We start from the raw sequence: 15825 nt of genomic DNA on the forward strand, positions 1-15825 counted from the left end.
TCTTTCTCTTGGTCGCAGAGCGATCGAAGGGTGAGGCCATCTCTAAACAAAGACTGTCTAAGTGGATTTCTAGCTATATCCACCTGTGCTATCATCAGAGCAGCATTCCGGCTCCACCTGGGATTCATACGCACTCCACCAGAGCACTATCCACATCAGTAGCCTTCCTCAACTATGTACCCATCATAGACATTTGCAGGGCAGCTACCTGGGCCTCGGCCCACACGTTTACCAAACACTATGCCCCAGAACAACATTCCTCTGCTGACACTCAGTTCATAGTCTCGGTGCAATCTACCATCAACAGAGATATTCCAAAGCCCTTCCTTCCATCAAGGAGTACTGCTCCATAGTCACCTAAAGTGGAGCACCCATAAGGACACTCCTCAAAGAAGAAGAGAAGGTTACTCACCTTGTGCAGTAACTGAGGTTCGTCAAGATGGTTGTCCTGTGGGTGCTCGACTACTCTCCCTCCTCTCCTCTACTTCAGAGTTTCACGCTGATTCTCTAGGATAGAAAAGGAACTGAGAGATGGTTGGCTGTGCATGCTAAGTGGCCACTGAGAACGGTGCAAGACAGCTGGTGCGCATGCATGGACAACCGGGGCACTGCTACTACAAATCTCTGATTACAAGCACAGGGCGCCAAGACACCTAAAGTGGAGCACCCACAGGGACAACCATCTCGAAGAACCTCAGTTACTGTACAAGGTCAGTAACCTTCTCTTCCTGTGGCCAGGGCTCCCCACCCTAGAGTAAGGAGTTTCTATGGGTAGGGCTCTGCTCCCTAGGATTAGTGTTCCTATGAGTAGGGTACTTGTAGCTAGGATTAGGGTTTCAATGGATAAGGAACTTAGAGTTAGGTTTCGGGTTCCTTTGGGTGGGTACTTGGAGCTAGGGTTAGAGTTCTTAGGGTAGGTTAGGGCTCTCCTCCCTAGAGTTAGGGTTCCTATGGGTAGGATAATTGGAGATAAGTTTAGAGTTCCTATGACTAGAGTAATTGTGTTACCCGGGTTTTTCAGACCCCTCAACATTGGTAACTAAAGTATTTTACTCCAGGCGGTGTCCGGAATAAATCAATAGAAACACAGCAATTATGTCTGATCAAGGATTAAATGCAAGTAAGCATGCTCTTATCTAACAATGCAGTTTATTAGATTTAAGCATACACTAACATAAACAATAGGTTTAGAACATCCCAGATATTTACCTAACATCTGGAATGGTATTGAGTAATTAACAGCAGGTTTGCAGTGGTCAATTGCTCACCCGCTAAGGAGAGAGAAGGTGTCAGAAAAAACGTCTTTCAAGATGGCGTCAGAGGATTGTTCCAAAGTACACTCTGTTAGCTAATCTTTTATAACTAACTTCTACAAAACACATAGTTCATAATGACCCCGACTGGATCATCACTTCTCTAACGTTCAATACACTTTTAATATCAGCGGCGTCTAGATTCATGGTTTTCCAACCACCAAGATTTTCAGTCTCAGTTGTTTACTTGTCCGTCCCCTCCTCTCATTCTGATAAGCAGAAACTGTAGCTAGTTTTGACCTTGCTTTTGAAAGCCTGTCTTCAAATTAACCCTTAACGATGAGGTATTCTATTTCATTACTTCAAGGTGGCTAAATGCTCATAATATGGTTGTAATTAGCTTGATCACATTCTGGAATATGTACACCCCTCAAATCCAGGGCAACACTTGAACCTAGGGTTAGAGTTCCTATAGGTTAGGTTCCTGCCCTGTGGTTAGGTTTTCTGTGCATAGAGTACTTGGAGTTAGAGTTGGAGTTTCTATTCATAGGGGTTCCTGAAGCTAGGGTTAGGATTCCTGTGGATAGGAGACATAGGACTTAGGGTAAGGGTTCCTATGGGTAGGGCCTATCCCTGACTGTCAGATTCATAGATGCCCTGGTGTCTCCTCACTGAAAGTATGTTCCTGCTTGCAGCTCCCTCTCCTGGACAGGCAGCTGTGTCAGCTTCTCCTTTCACAGTGACTTAACAAATCTCACACACAGACTTGGGAGGATTCACTGGAAGTACCCCACGGACACAGAAAGGCTCCCAGCTCCTTCCCTTCTGCTCCTCACCTGCGTCCCTGCCAGAGCCAACCTATGAAACACTTAATTCCCTAGCCTTCTCCCTCTGTGCACCGGCCTCCTCCAGAGGGCTAGACATACTGCAGGGAGTGAACAGCATAGTGCAGATTGGATAGCTCCAGCTGGAGACATCCTGCTGCTGCCCGTGCTTCCAGAGGCAATACCCCTCAACTCCCTCACTAGGGCCAGGTGCACTTGCTACACCCACCTCGTATTCAGAGGGAGTCATCCAGACTGACAATTAGATACGCTATTCCATGAAACACCCACATCTCATCTCTCGCTCTCAGATCTTCAGGTAAAGACATATTCCTGTCTAAAAGTGGTTGGGGAATAGTTCGGGTGGCCCCTCTCCTCACGCCGCAGCCTATACTACTGAGCTGTGTGGTTCCTTTCAAACTGCCTAGCTACATAGGCCACTTCTAAGTGAAAAGAGGACTAGCTCTGCCACTAGATATTGTAATGCAAGTGAAGATGTGAGGCTTTTGACTTTTACATTAAGATCAACAATGGTGCCCCTCAATCTTATATATTTTATTCAACGCAAAAAAACCCCAAACCTATGTTAATGGAGTTTTATGATTGAGAATTTAAATGGACAAAAGGCAGGAATTTCAAAACTGTTATAATTTTCCCAGCAGCCATAATTTGGCCAGCATAAAATGTAAGGGCATGTCTTGGAAGAAGTATGTACACAAGAGGGCAATTTATGATTGATATGCTAGCTGTAATTTTGAATGTGAGTGTCAGTTTTTTGAAGGTAGAGGCATTTTCCTGTAATTTTATATGTGCTGATAGCATCTTATTCCATAACATTTTGAAGCATTTTGGCTTCATTAGTCCATTCTGCTAAATGATATTTTAATTTAAAGAAAAATGTAATTTTACTATTTCTCTGCTAGATTGTGTTCCTTTCCTAAGATAGGGTCATAATATATGCCTGTATCTGTAATAATGTATTGATTTATCAGTTCTTCATTCTGAATAAAATTAAGAATATTAATATTAATCAAAATCTCCAGTGTCCGAGCCTGGAATCTCAAGCAGAATAAAATTGGACAGGAGTTATCAGTTTTTTACACTGATTTCTTTATTTAAAAATCCTAAAATGCACAGCTTCTGTGAGTGTTTATTACCTTCTCCCAGAAGCTCTCTCTCTAATTTTAGACTTCTTGGTTTTATGAACATTATCTTTGATTTTCTAGGTCAGAAACTTTAGAGGTATAGGTGAAGTCTAGGAATTAGTATCTGTCAGATTACAAAATTAGTTTATTGACTTTGGCTCCATTTTCCAAGACCCATGCAGGAAAAAAACTCTGAAGATTTTTTCAAGTTTTGCACTTTCATTTATATATTCCTTCAAACTCCTCCATCACCACTATGCTAATTTTTATGCAGACTAATCCAAGTTGCACCTCTTTATGCTGTGGTTATGCTGATGGATGAGAGAATTCGACTCCATGTAGCAATCCCTTCTTTTTGATAGCATGAGTCACAGAAAAGAACAGCACCGCTTCTTACTGTGATTTATTAATTATAGATGTCATGTAAGACCAGTGTCATGGCCAAAAGAAATCAGCAGAAAGAGTTAGCAAAATTATATGGTAAATGCTGTAAGAATTCTACAGAAACTTTTAGACCTCCGATTCTGAGCCTCCCTTTTATTTACATTTATTTCTTTTGGAGTATAAGTATGATGCTGTCCTAAGGATACCCAGAACTGTAAGCCACTATGTTACCCCTCTGCCTCAGCCGCGGAGAACTTTGCTGAGGCTTAAACTGTGTGCCATCTCCCTGCCATGCCAGACTGTCTGCCTCAACAGCAAATTCCTTGAGACTCTGTCAGTCTTAATCTTTCCTTGCAGGTAATTCCTCAGGAACCCCAGTTCCTGAGTTCCCTGGAGACATGTCTCTGAAGTTTATTAATAAAGAACAGAGATTTAAGTGATACTAAGCAAGAGAAAAAAAGACAGATATAGTTACAAACAAAACGAAACAAAACAAGCTTTCCAGTGCCTAAAACTTTAGCAAGTTACATTTTTGCATAAGCAGTTTTCTCACTTACATTAGGTTACCAGCATCTCCAGTCACTGGCATGAATGTTACCTTTCTTTCCTTTTTCATTTTTTAGTTACGGTATTCTTCTTGTTTATAAATCAATTATTGTCTTTTCATTGACCTGTCAGTTACAGGGTTTTGATAGTATTATTAAATAAATTTCTGGAACCTGACAATAAATTCTGAAAACAAAAAATACAGGTAATAGTGGTTATAATAGGCTCCCACTCATATTCTCTACAGTTAGGGAATCTTTGTTTTATATATTATAATTCTATTACTATTTACTCCAAAACCCATTGATGGCTGAGGCAGTTGTTGGCCATAGCATCTCGTCAATTAAAGGGAAATTAAGATTGGAGAGTCAAACACTCAAAAGTTAGGAAATGCTGGGAAGTAAGATTGCCCATACAATCTTAATTTGGCTCCCTTGTGTGTATGCATTATGATAGTGTTTAATTATATGATCACATACTATTTTTCCAAAGACTCCTGCATCACTCTGTTCAGAGGCTGGACAGTGTTCCCTGAATGGGTTCCTAACTTTTGAATGTGTGGCTTTGCCATCTTATTTTTCTGTTAACATAGTTTCTTTACTATAATTTCCTACACATGCATGATAATTCTTCACCCCTCTGGATTTGAGTAAGACTGAATCTTCCTTCTCCACCACATTGTCTGGACAGTAGCATGGGGAGCATTGAGAGCACAGGGGAGACAGTCTCCTTGCTGTCAATTCTGGTGCCTGAGCATGCAACAATCAGGGAGAGCAAGTGCAGCCCTTGAATCTCCAGCTATTTGGAGCATGATCAGTAGTTATGTGCTGGTGGTACATGCACAGTCCAATTGGCACATAGGAGCTGTGAGATGATGGAATAATCCCCTGCCAAATTTAAGTCCCTGCTCCAAAGCATGGAGGCACTAGAGCATCTCAACAAAACATCTGGAAGAATTTTTTTTTAATGTAGGCAAAACAATGTATTTTCTCAAATATTGCTCTCAGAAACAACTGAGCTTTGAAACTTTTCAAAAAATTCAGCCTGAGGCAGACAAATAACATGGAAAATTTCAGCCTGAACGATCTGTTTGGCAAAGTTGTAAGCAAATGAAAACAATCTTAGAACAGAAAAAGTTGGGAAACCTTGAATATAGATGTTACCTGCACTCCCTGTAATAAGTAGGCATCGATGAGAACATTGGTTTAACAGCTCAGGGCATGGAGCACAAGCATCTTAAGCCAATCAAATACAGAAAGCACAGCTATCATAACCTTAGTCCCAGATTTGGACCTTAGCGTCCAAAATATGGGGGTTAGCATGAAAACCTCCAAGCTTAGTTACCAGCTTGGACCTGGTACTTGCTGCCACCACCCAAAAAATTAGAGTGTTTTGGGGCACTCTGGTCCCCCTGAAAAACCTTCCCTGGGGACCCCAAGACCCAAATCCCTTGAGTCTCACAACAAAGGGAAATAATCCTTTTCCCCTTCCCCCCTCCAGGTGCTCCTGGAGAGATACACAGACACAAGCTCTGTGAAACTACACGGAGACTCCCCCCTCTCTGTTCCCAATCCTGGAAACAAAAGTACTTTCCTATTCCCCCCAGAGGGAATGCAAAATCAGGCTAGCAATCCAACACACAGATCTCCCCGATTTCTTCCTCCCACCAATTCCCTGGTGAGTATAGACTCAATTTCCCTGAAGTAAAGAAAACTTCAACAGGTCTTAAAAGAAAGCTTTATATAAAAAGAAAGAAAAATACATACAAATGTGCTCTCTGTATTAAGATGATACAACACAGGGTCAATTGCTTAAAAGAATATTGAATAAACAGCCTTATTCAAAAAGAAGACAAATCAAAGCACTCCAGCACTTATATTCATGCAAATACCAAAGAAAAGAAAACCATAGAACTTACTATCTGATCTCTTTGTCCTTACACTTAGAAACAGAAGATTAGAAAGTAGAACTACTTCTCCAAAGCTCAGAGAAAGCAGGCAGGCAGACAAAAAACTCAGAGACACAATTCCCTCCACCCAAAATTGAAAAAATCCGGTTTCCTGATTGGTCTAAAAATCCGGTTTCCTGATTGGTCCTCTGGTCAGGTGCTTCAGGTGAAAGAGACATTAACCCTTAGCTATCTGTTTATGACAACAGCATTAGGAATGGTCATCTTTATTGGAATTATTACCTTTTGAGAAGTTATAGCAGTATAGAGATGGCACACAGCTCTATTGATCCATGAACACATATGGCCAAATCACTACCACCAAGATGTCCCAGTGCTTGGATAAGCTCTGTCTTTGGAATAAGCTCTGTCTTTGATTGAAGCTGAATCCAGGTAAGATAGAGATTATTCTGGTGGGCAGAGGAAAGCACCTTGAAGAGTTTGCTGCTGCTGGTGCGGTGTGCAGTTACTGGTGAGACTGGAAAACCCAAGAAAGAAACCAACAGGACTCCACTGGCCATCACATACAGCCCCCAGCTAAAACCCCTCCAATGCATCATCAAGGATCTACAACCCATCCTGGACAATGATCCCACACTTTCACAGGCCTTGGGTGGCAGGCCAGTCTTTGCCCACAGACAACCTGCCAACTTGAAACATATTCTCACCAGTAACTGCACATCGCACCATAATAACTCTAGCTCAGGAACCAATCCATGCAACAAACCTCGATGCCAACTCTGCCCACATATCTACACCAACGACACCATCACAGGACCTAACCAGATCAGCCACACCATCACTGGTTCATTCACCTGCACATCCACCAATGTAATATACGCCATCATATGCCAGCAATGCCCTTCTGCTATGTACATCGGCCAAACTGGACAGTCTCTACGGAAAAGGATAAATGGACACAAATCAGACATTAGGAATGGCAATATACAAAAACCTGTAGGAGAGCAATTCAACCTCCCTGGCCACACTATAGCAGACCTTAAGGTGGCCATCCTGCAGCAAAAAAAACTTCAGGACCAGACTTCAAAGAGAAACTGCTGAGCTTCAGTTCATCTGCAAATTTGACACCATCAGCTCAGGATTGAACAAAGACTGTGAATGGCTTGCCAACTACAGAACCAGTTTCTCCTCTCTTGGTTTTCACACCTCAACTGCTAGAACAGGGCCTCATCCTCCCTGATTGAACTGACCTCGTTATCTCTAGCTTGCTTGCTAGCACACATATATATACCTGCCCCTGGAAATTTCCACCACATGCATCTGAAGAAGTGGGTATTCACCCACGAAAGCTCATGCTCCAAAACGTCTGTTAGTCTATAAGGTGCCACAGGATTCTTTGCTGCTTTTACAGATCCAGACTAACACGGCTACCCCTCTGATACTTGATGTAGTTGTGCCGCTGTAGCGCTGCTAGTGCAGACCCTAGTGCCGAAGGGAGAGAGCCTCTCTCACTGACATAGCACTGTCCACACTGGTGCTTAGGTCAGTTTAACTTGCATCGCTCAGGGGAAGGCTTTTCCACACCCCTGAACAACTTCAGTTATATGGAAGTAAGCACTGGAGTGTACAAGCTCTAAGTCTAAAATTTAGATCCTCAAAACCTCCACGCAGTTGCTGCCTAACCCTGTGGACACCTAAATACTGTTGTGACTTTGTTTCTGCTGTTAAGTTCCCCATGATACCTAAAAATATGCTATTGAGCATGCACACAAACACCAAAGTCCTTAATGACTTCTTTGTTTCAGTCTTCACTGAGAAGTCTGAAGGAATGTCTAGTATAGTGAATGCTTACGGGAAGAGGGTAGGTTTAGAAGAGAAAATAAGGAAAGAGCAAGTAAAAAATCACTTAGAAAAGTTAGATGCCTGCAAGTCACCAGGGCCTGATGAAATGCATCCTAGAATACTCAAGGAGTTAATAGAAGAGGTATCTGAGCCTCTAGCTATTATCTTTGGGAAATCATGGGAGACGTAGGATATTCCAGAAGACTGGAAGGGGGCAAATATAGTGCCCATCTATAAAAAGGGAAATAAAAACAACCCAGGAAACTACAGACCAGTTAGTTTAACTTCTGTGCCAGGGAAGATAATGGAGCAGGTAATCAAAGAAATCATCTGCAAACACTTGGAAGGTGGTAAGGTGATAGGGAATAGCCAGCATGGATTTGTAAAGAACAAATCGTGTCAAACTAATCTGATAGCGTTCTTTGACAGGATAACGAGCCTTGTGGATAAGGGAGAAGCGGTGGATGTGATATACCTAGACTTTAGTAAGGCATTTGATACGGTCTAGCATGATATTCTTATAGATAAACTAGGAAAGTACAATTTAGATGGGGCTACTATAAGGTGGGTGCATAACTGGCTGGATAACCGTACTCAGAGAGTAGTTGTTAATGGCTCCCAATCCTGCTGTAAAGATATAACAAGTGGGGTTCCGCAGGGGTCTGTTTTGGGACCGGTTCTGTTCAATATCTTCATCAACGATTTAGATGTTGGCATAGAAAGTACGCTTATTAAGTTTGCGGACGATACCAAACTGGGAGGGATTGCAACTGCTTTGGAGGACAGGGTCAAAATTCAAAATGATCTGGACAAATTGGAGAAATGGTCTGAGGTAAACAGGATGAAGTTCAATAAAGATAAATGCAAAGTGCTCCACCTAGGAAGGAACAATCAGTTTCACGCATACAGAATGGGAAGAGACTGTCTAGGAAGGAGTATGGCAGAAAGAGATCTAGGGGTCATAGTAGACCACAGGCTTAATATGAGTCAACAGTGTGATACTGTTGCAAAAAAAGGAAACATGATTCTGGGATGCATTAACAGGTTTGTTGTAAACAAGACACGAGAAGTCATTCTTCCGCTTTACTCTGCGCTGGTTAGGCCTCAACTGGAGTATTGTGTCCAGTTCTGGGCACCGCATTTCAAGAAGGATGTGGAGAAATTGGAGAGGGTCCAGAGAAGAGCAGCAAGAATGATTAAAGGTCTTGAGAACATGACCTATGAAGGAAGGCTGAAGGAATTGGGTTTGTTTAGTTTGGAAAAGAGAAGACTGAGAGGGGACATGATAGCAGTTTTCAGGTATCTAAAAGGGTGTCATCAGGAGGAGGGAGAAAACTTGTTCACCTTAGCCTCCAATGATAGAACAAGAAGCAATGGGCTTAAACTGCAGCAAGGGAGATTTAGGTTGGACATTAGGAAAAAGTTCCTAACTGTCAGGGTAGTTAAACACTGGAATAGATTGCCTAGGGAAGTTGTGGAATCTCCATCTCTGGAGATATTTAAGAGTAGGTTAGATAAATGTCTATTAGGGATGGTCTAGACAGTATTTGGTCCTGCCATGAGGGGAGGGGACTGGACTCGATGACCTCTCGAGGTCCCTTCCAGTCCTAGAGTCTATGAGTCTATGAGTCCCGATGCATGGGCACCCAGCTCATGCCTAAGTTCCAGTGTGATCCTCAAACTTGGCATTCCAACCCAGATCCTGAAAGGTATTTAGGCACCTAGCTCTTATTGATTTCAGATAGAGTCAAGTACCTATATATCTTGATAGATCTGGTCCTTTCTACCTATCTTGCTTGTGGAGGCTGGTCCAGTAGGTGTTCTCAGAGGCTTCCTAAAACCATGTTTATTGGATCAGGCTCTGCATAGATGGTGCTGGTGGTCCCTGCATCCCCTTTATAACTATATAACCTTTATTCCAATTATTAGAGAACTCACCTAGGATGTGAGATACCCAGGTTCAATTTCCTCCTCTGGAAAGAAATTGGAGCAAGAATTTGAACCCAAATCTCACATCTCATCGGAGAGTGCCCTAATAGCTGAGCAATGGGATATTCTAAGGTGGATCTCCCTCAATCTCTCCTGTTGAAACTGTTCCACTTTGTATAAATAATTAAATTTATGGGGGTCTCCCACAACCTGTGGGAGTGCTCTAACCGTTTGGATAAAGGTAATATGGAGGCACCAAGACCACCTCCTGTTTGTCTTGTTTGTGATAAATGGCTTAGGTGCCTTAATTCTAGGAAGGTTTCATGGCTGTGAATCCGAAGCAGAGATAGGCACCTCACTGCAACCTGGATTTAGGCACCGAACTCCCTTTGAGGGACAGGACCTAGGCCCCACCCCTCTCCTCAGCATTTTCTATTGACTAGCTAAGGCAGCTCTCCACTCAGCTTGCAGGCTTTTGGAAATTCCTTTCTTAGGTGTCTAACAGTCATTGTGCATTGTATAAGAAGCCTGGGTGCCTAACCCAAAGCTGTGGATTGTGTTAGGTGGCAGGGTACCTAAGTCCCCTTTCTGGATCTTGCCCTCAGATCCTATGAGCACTGTATAAGAACCTATGTAGAACAAGAATTACAAAGAACTAAGTTTTATCTTTTATGTCTTTATTTTAGAAAGTGGGAGGGAATTTAGAGGTCATGTTCTTACAAAACATATGGGCAAGAAGGGAAAGCTGTTGGATTAACTAAATAGATTGCATCAAGTTCACGTGTCAGAAGCCTTCCATTTAGAGCCTGTTGATCCCAAATGAACACACTTTAGTATTTAATCACAATTTCTATCTTCTTAGTAATTAATGGTTTGGTGTTCACTTCCATTGAGATAAGAATCAGTTTAATGGACAGGGTGAAGATGAGCATCTTGCCTATATCGGCTTTGACTCTCATATCTGGTAAAAGACAAGAATAGTGAATTGATAGGCAGTTTCCGTCTCACATTGTCTGCAGATGCTATATCATTCTTTTCGCGCTCATGCGCTCTTTTTTTTTTTTTTTGGTTTTTCTTTTAAAATTTTTTAAAGTAGAAAGTAAATCAAAGCTAGCACAGCCAAACTGGCCATTAAAGGTGGAAAATTAATCTTTATTTCTTCTCCTTAGTTTTTTTCAAATATTTTTGAATTATATTTTACCTTCATACTACTTTAGCACTCACAGAGCTGTCAGGCTATAAATTCCAAGTTTATTATGAGTTGAATTGGATGAGAATGGTTGAATAAATTATTAAGAATATTTCAACTTTAGCAGAAGGGATTATTCATTTCTTTCTCATATCACATGGCAAATTCCAACAGAATGTGTACACTTGAAAAAGAAAAACTACCTGAAAATTTGAGGCCAGTTGTCATAGATAGTTAAGGGTTAATTCCTCTTTTACCTGTAAAGGGTTAAAAAGTTCACATAGCCTAGCTGACACCTGACCAGAGGAACCAATGAGGGGACAAGATGTTTTCAAAGAGAGAGGAGGGAAATCAGTCTTTTGTCTGATCAGAAACGTTTGTGCCAGAGTGAAGGATCCAGGAATCAGACATCTAACATTTCCTAAAAGTAGTAAGTGATTTGAGAAGGAATGTATTAGATTATGTTTATTTTCTTTTGTGACTTCATTTTGTATAAGAGGGAGAATCAAATTGGGTTTCTTTTGTGTAACTTTAAGGTTTTACCCAGAGGGACATTCTCTGTGTTGTGAATCTGTCCTTTGTGAGAGTAGCTTGCATGCTAATCTCACAGAGGTATTCCTTTCACCCTTATTCTTTAGTTAAAAGTCTTCTTCTAAGAACCTGATTGATTTTTCCTTGTTTTAGGATCCAAAGGTTTTTTGAATCTGGGCTCACCAGGAATTGGTGGGAGGTGAATCAGTCTCAATCCTGCCAGGAAAAGGGAGATAAAGACTGGGGAAATATTTGCGGGGAAGACAGAGTTTCCAAATGCTTCTCCCGTAAATGTTTGTTTAAACTATTTGATGGTGGCAGCTACTAGATCTAAGCTGGTAAATAAGCTTAGGGGTTATCTCATGCAAGTCCCCACATCTGTACCCTAAAGTTCAGAGTGGGGGTGGCACCTTGACACCAGTAAATAATAATAATTTTATAAAAAATGTTTCAGACTCTGAAGAAACATTCACCAGTTTGAATATGGAAGCACTGAATTGCATTTGGTGGAGTTTAGATTTTTTTTTATTTGTGACAAGTCCAGCATTTTACAAGTATTAGTATAGTATAGTATATTTGTTAGAAAATAGTACTTGACAGAGTCAAAACTGCAGTATAGTGGTTAGAAAATAGTACTTGACAGAGTCAATACCACTGTGTTCTATTTCCACCTCTGCCACCAACTTGCTTTATATCTCTGGGGTAGCTCAGTTAACCTTTCTATGGGTTTAGTTTCCTCATCTGTGGAAGGATAATTCCTACCTCACAAAATGTTAAGAAGCTTAATGAATTAATGTTTGTAAAGTGCTTTGAGATCCTTATATAAAAAGGCATTATAGAATACATTACAGACAAATAAAATGACAGGTTCCTACCCAAAAGAGCTTACACTCTAAGGGCTAAATCCTTTGTAGCAGAACCCCATTGAAGTCAGGCACAGGAAACCACCTCTGCAGATCCAGTTGCAGGATCCAGGTCTATAGTATGGTTAACAAAGTGAGGTATGACAATAAACAAGAAGTGAGAGAGTTGAGTGTGGGAGGACAAGTATTAAATAATTAAAGAGTGTATTTTATGTTTGTATGCTTTAGTGTTGTAAACTCATCTCATTAGTCCCTCTACAGATTTATATTTTAAGGGAGGAAAACTATTTTAGAGTTTTTGCATAGTGCCCAGAATGAAGGCTGGTTTGGGAGGGAGTATTAAGATACACATTGCTGTAACTTTGCAGCAAAACCCAGGTTTAATACATTCATTGGTTTGCAAATTGCAAAATGAAATATTTTTCTGCCTTGTTTTCTTATATGAAAATAAATTCTGTCATTAGAGAAGCTTACTCAGTACCTCCTAAGTATTCTCAGACAATTTGCTGCTGATAAATTAGTAAGCAACTGTACAATAAACATGAATTGGCTATACTAAGACATTCTTTTTAGGTTGATGCTTTTTTGATTCTCTAATGTTGAGGGGTTGCTTTGCTCCCTTGAATCCACCACGGAAGCTTTACCAGTGGGGAGCAGTTTAAACTACGATGTGTCTTAAATTCAAGTTGGCAGAGGTGACGCAGTGGATTGTTTCTCCCCCTCACTAACTGTCCCTGTTGTCTTTAAGGCCTGTGCCAGTGTGCTTCAAGGCCCTCTGGCAGAGCACAAGTTGATGGGAGCTTATGCCAATGTGCTTCCATTGAGCGGACTATCTGTCACAGGTCTCCCATAGCCTGGGTTTTCCCAGCAGAAATAAGAATGAAGCAGGCCCAAGATGTTGTCTATGGAGACAGCTGGATATTCATGCATTTTACATCCTTATTCAACAAAATAGGGGACAGTTATCACCTATGATGAGTACTTACTAGTTGTAATTTGCAATACTGTAGTAGACCAGACATGCCAAGCCCATGAAAAAAACTCAGAAATTGGGCTTGGTTTTGGCATAATTGGCTTGTGAGTTGCTTGTTGGCTAGTTTTTGGCTTGTATCTTGTTGCTTGTTTGGCTTGTTGCTTGTTGTAGCATGTTGCTTCTTTTTTTTTGATTGGCTCCCGTCAAGCAGGGGGAAGTGGGGAAGAGAGTCAGGGATGCACAGCGGGCCCACCACAGTCCCAGACTGCATACTCGGGGGATCTAATCACATAGAGTGTTGGAGTTCTTAGGGATCGGCTAGTTTGGCCTTGTTTTGAAATGAGATTAGCTTGATTTTTGGTTTGTTGTGAATGTCGAGGTGCTTATTTACCACATGAAAGTTGGCAGCTGTGCATTAGACAGCAGTGGAAGATTTGCATCCAGCAGTTACCAAAAAAGGTTACATTTTTTAGATATTGGAACGCTTTATAATTTGGTGTGACAGGGCATACCAGGTCCTTTGAGACCTTGTGGTCCTACCACATCCTGCCCCAGGAAAGGAGCAGTGAAGGTGGGTCCTTCATGCCTGCCTAGAAAGGCTGTAGGGAATCAGCCAATCAGGACTCAGTTAAAAGGAGCTGCTGGGCCAGAGCAGTTTCAGTCCCTGGTTGAGACCAGAAGGCTGAGAAAGTCCTGGAAGATGGAGAAATTCTCCAGGCAAGGAGGCTTGGGAGAAGCCCTACTCAAGCAAGAGTATGACAGAAAATCTCTCCAGTCAAGGAGGCCTGGAAGAAACCCTGCGCAAACAAGGAATGAGAGAAATAGAACCCAAAGACTGTAACTCAGGGGTCAGCAACATTTCAGAAGTGGTGTGCCGAGTCTTCATTTATTCACTCTAATTTAAGGTTTTGTGTGCCGGTAATACATTTTAATGTTTTTTAGAAGGTGTCTCTCTACAGGTCCATATTTATAATATAACTAAACTAGTGTTGTATTGTAAAATAAACAAGGTTTTCAAAATGTTTAAGAAGCTTCATTTAAAATTAAATTAAAATGTTGATCTTATGCTGCCGGCTCACTCAGCCCACTGCTGGTCTGGGGTTCTGTTCACCTAGGCTGGCAGTGGGCTGAGTGGGGCCTGTGGCCGGGACCCCAGCTGGGAAGGGTCCAGCAGCCAGAACCCCACACTGGCAGCAGGCTGTGCTTGGCCTGCGGCCGGGATCCCAGACCAGCAGTGGGCTGAGTGGCTCAGCCCACTGCTGCTCAGGGGTTCCATCTGCCGGCTCCTGCCAGCCGGGATCCCGACTGCCGGACCCGCTCATCCTGTTGCTGGTCTGGGATCCTGGCCCTGCCCACATACAGTGGGTACTTACCTTCTCCCTGGTTCTGGCCCATTCTCTTCCTCTCTCTGCACTGAGCTGAGGGTGGGAGTGCACTGAGTACAGGGCTGGGGGTGAAGGGTCTGGCCAGGAGCTAGAATGAGGGAGGAGGCTCAGGGTTGGGGCAGGAGGTTTGGATGTGGGGGCACTTACCTGGGCAGCTCCCATTTGGTGTGAGGGGTGCAGATGGGAATGGTGTGGTGGTGCAGGATCTCCTGTTTGCTGCTCAGGGTGGGGGTGGGGATGTGTAGAGTGCATGGGAGGGGGGGGCTGGGGATATGCTGGTTCAATAGTCAGGGCAGAGGGCTGGGGGCATGTGAGGGGGTGCAGGTGTCAGGGCAGGGGGTCTGGGTATGTGTGAGGGTGCCAGAGTCAGGGCTGGAGTTGGGGGGGGAGGGTGAAGGAGTCAACACAGGGCTGCGTGTGTATGAGGGAGGTACAGGGCTCAGGGCAGGGGCCTGGGGTGTGTGTGAAGGTACAGGGCAGAGGGCTGGGTGACTTCCCCCCTCAGAACTCCCAAGCCCCCCCACTCCTTGTCCCCTGATTACCCCCTCCTGGGACTCCTGCCCCTAACTGCCCCCAGGATCCTATCCCCTATCTAAGCCTCCCTGCTCCTTGTCCCTTGACTATCCCCATAGGACCCTACCCCTTACCTGTCCCTTGACTGCCCCGACCCTTATCCATACCCGCGCTCCCAGACAGACCCCCGGGACTCCCACGCCTAGCCCCCTGACAGGACCCCCAGAACTCCGGACCCATACAATCCCCCCTCCTGCTCCCTGCCTGCCCCAACTCCTCTCCATACCCCTGCCTCCTGACAGCCCCCCCAGAACTCCCAACTCATCCAACCTCCCCAGCTTCTTGTCCCCTGACCACCCCCTCCAGAGACCCCCCACCCTAACTGCCCCCTTCAGGACCCTCCTTGCTCCCTCTCCCCGACTGTCTTGACCCCTACCCACCCCCCACCCCCAACAGACCCCGGAACTCCCATGCCCCATCCACCCACCCTGCTCCCTGACTGCCCCCTCCAGAGACCCCCACTTGTAGCCACCCCCCCT

The 15825-nt window shown here is 43.4% G+C and overlaps 1 protein-coding gene and 1 long non-coding RNA gene across 10 annotated transcripts in view; one reads left to right on the forward strand and one right to left on the reverse strand.

Annotated features, from left to right (window-relative positions):
• Nucleotides 1–15825, forward strand: part of DOCK3 (dedicator of cytokinesis 3) — a 603350-nt gene that overhangs the window by 327357 nt on the left and 260168 nt on the right. The gene's annotated exons all lie outside the window — the stretch shown is intronic.
• The window catches only part of LOC127053374 (uncharacterized), a 68337-nt gene that overhangs the window by 112 nt on the left and 52400 nt on the right, over nt 1–15825 (reverse strand). Inside the window, exons 2-3 of one of the 2 annotated variants that reach the window (XR_007775017.1) lie at nt 11682–11768; nt 6344–6510 (exon numbers count right to left, since the gene is read on the reverse strand). This is a non-coding gene — a long non-coding RNA (uncharacterized LOC127053374). The remainder of the gene's footprint in view (nt 1–6343; nt 6511–11681; nt 11769–15825) is intronic. The other variant, XR_007775016.1, reaches the window with a different exon arrangement.

This window comes from Gopherus flavomarginatus, chromosome 6 (genome assembly GCF_025201925.1).
Source record: "Gopherus flavomarginatus isolate rGopFla2 chromosome 6, rGopFla2.mat.asm, whole genome shotgun sequence".
NCBI lineage: Eukaryota > Metazoa > Chordata > Testudines > Testudinidae > Gopherus > Gopherus flavomarginatus.